Source organism: Perkinsus marinus (genome assembly GCF_000006405.1).
Source record: "Perkinsus marinus ATCC 50983 genomic scaffold scf_1104296951964, whole genome shotgun sequence".
Classification (NCBI taxonomy): Eukaryota; Perkinsozoa; order Perkinsida; family Perkinsidae; genus Perkinsus; species Perkinsus marinus.
The window spans coordinates 1-3,387 of record NW_003209082.1 but is presented as its reverse complement, the minus strand read 5'-3'; positions in this window follow the sequence as shown (position 1 = coordinate 3,387).

Here is a 3,387-nt window from a genome sequence, read left to right as displayed (position 1 = left end):
CCTTCATTTATTTGGTGACAAACAGAGCACCGCTTAGCAGGAAGGTATTAGATGGCGTAGTAATACGCCATCATCATACCAAACCGGCAGATGTGCTAGTGAGCAAAAGATCGAAGAAGAAGAGAGAGAAGTGGGAGAGGGAGATAGAGGAGAGAAATATCCCAGCCGGATACGAAGGAGAGGTAGCCTGGAACTCCAAGTCGTATCTGGGGTATTCAATGGACATCCAGCTCTTTGCCGACAAGGAGAGCTCGATGAGGAACGAGTCCGAATGTGGGAGCATGTGGAGAATATACACGGATGGTAGCAAGGTTCCCAGGGATATGAGGAGAGGAATAGCGGAGTCAACGGGCTGTGCCTTTGTAGCAGTTAACCCAAGGGGTGGCGAGGTTCGCAGGCTGTTTTGTCTGGATCCGGCTAACAGTGTGTACCAGGCAGAGGTAGTAGCGATAAGGGAGGCACTGAGATACGCCTTGGAGGAGCTCATTCCTGGGGAAGGCAGCCACCACAGACGTATCGAGATATTTTCTGACTCGGAGGCGGCTCTGAAGTCCATCAATTCAACAAGGAGGACGAAGCTCACGGAGGAGATTGAGTTATTATACAGGAAGTGTGACGAACTGGGGGCATCCGTGAGATTCAATTGGATATGTTCCCATAGCAATGTGTACTATAATGAGGTAGCGGACAGACTGGCAAATGAGGCGAGGTTAGCGGGTCGAAAACTGAGTATACCAAAACCGAGATGTTACACACAAAGGGTAATTGATCATGCCACTGAGAACTATCTGAAGGGTTTCCTAACAAAGCTCAGCCCCTCCACGCAGCTGGCTCTAGCATCGCAAAGGCAGAGAGATGTACTTACTCGGTTCGTCACAACCCAGAGAGCATCATACCTGCTGCGTTTTTTGTGTGGTCACTCACGCAGTCTACAAGCCTACAAATATCGTCCTGATCCACCTCCGAGCAAGCTATGTCAGCACTGCCAGGAGGTGGACGATAATGTCCATGCACTACTGAGGTGTACAGCACCCGCGAGAGCAAGCTTCAGGCCAGGATGGGTACAGAGGTCTGGGACTTTGGGACAGCTGACTATCACGGCAGGTAGAGTGAGAGATGCAGAGCTCTTCTGCAGGAAACTAAGTGCCGGGGAGTAGGGGAATAGGGTCGCCTAATCTAGAGTAACCAATCGCTCGTTTCGAATTTCGTTCGAAATATGCAACTGTCGGCACTGCGTCTGTACTATTATTTTTATTTTATTTTATTACTTTTTTTTTGCCTCCCTAAGTGAGAAGAAAAAAAAAAAAGAAAAGAAAAAAAAATAAAAAAGAAAAGAAAAAAAAAGTAAAAAAAAAAACAAGAATAGAAAAGTATAGAAAAAAAAAAGAAAAAAAAAGAAAAGAAAAAAAAAAGAAAAAAAAAGGAAAAAAAAAGAAAAAGAAAAGAAAAAAAAACTGATGTATCATTATCATTTGTCACTATTATCATTTGTCATCATTATTATTTGTCATTATCATTTGTCATCATTATTTACCCTGACTATCTACTGACCATTGCACGGCTGTCGTCTGACAAAGCCTTCCTAGGCGTCGGACGTTAAACTAACAAACAAACAAACAAACTACCACGACTACTACGAGAGCTCCAACTACCACGACTACTACGAAAGCTACAACTACCACGACTACAACGAGAGCTACAACTACCACGACTACAACGAGAGCTACAACTACCACGACTACTACGAGAGCTCCAACTACCACGACTACTACGACTACTACGAAAGCTACAACTACCACGACTACTACGAGAGCTCCAACTACCACGACTACTACGAAAGCTACAACTACCACGACTACTACGAGAGCTCCAACTACCACGACTACTACGAGAGCTCCAACTACCACGACTACTACGAAAGCTACAACTACCACGACTACAACGAGAGCTACAACTACTACGACTACAACGAGAGCTACAACTACTACGACTACCACGACTACTACGAAAGCTCCAACTACCACGACTACCACGAAAGCTACAACTACCACGACTACTACGAAAACTACAACTACCACGACTACTACGAGAGCTCCAACTACTACGACTACCACGACTACTACGAAAGCTCCAACTACCACGACTACCACGAAAGCTACAACTACCACGACTACTACGAAAACTACAACTACCACGACTACTACGAGAGCTCCAACTACTACGACTACTACGAAAGCTACAACTACCACGACTACAACGAGAGCTACAACTACCACGACTACTACGAGAGCTCCAACTACCACGACTACTACGAAAGCTACAACTACCACGACTACAACGAGAGCTACAACTACCACGACTACAACGAGAGCTACAACTACTACGACTACAACGAGAGCTACAACTACCACGACTACTACGAGAGCTCCAACTACCACGACTACTACGAAAGCTACAACTACCACGACTACTACGAAAGCTCCAACTACCACGACTACCACGAAAGCTACAACTACCACGACTACTACGAAAACTACAACTACCACGACTACTACGAGAGCTCCAACTACCACGACTACTACGAAAGCTACAACTACCACGACTACAACGAGAGCTACAACTACCACGACTACAACGAGAGCTACAACTACCACGACTACTACGAGAGCTCCAACTACCACGACTACTACGAAAGCTACAACTACCACGACTACAACGAGAGCTACAACTACCACGACTACAACGAGAGCTACAACTACCACGACTACTACGAGAGCTCCAACTACCACGACTACAACGAGAGCTACAACTACCACGACTACTACGAGAGCTCCAACTACCACGACTACTACGAAAGCTACAACTACCACGACTACTACGAGAGCTACAACTACCACGACTACAACGAGAGCTCCAACTACCACGACTACTACGACTACTACGACTACTACGACTACAACGAGAGCTACAACTACCACGACTACTACGAGAGCTCCAACTACCACGACTACTACGAAAGCTACAACTACCACGACTACTACGAGAGCTACAACTACCACGACTACAACGAGAGCTCCAACTACCACGACTACTACGAGAGCTCCAACTACCACGACTACTACGAAAGCTACAACTACCACGACTACAACGAGAGCTACAACTACCACGACTACAACGAGAGCTACAACTACCACGACTACTACGAGAGCTCCAACTACCACGACTACAACGAGAGCTACAACTACCACGACTACAACGAGAGCTACAACTACCACGACTACTACGAGAGCTCCAACTACCACGACTACTACGACTACTACGAAAGCTACAACTACCACGACTACTACGAGAGCTCCAACTACCACGACTACTACGAGAGCTCCAACT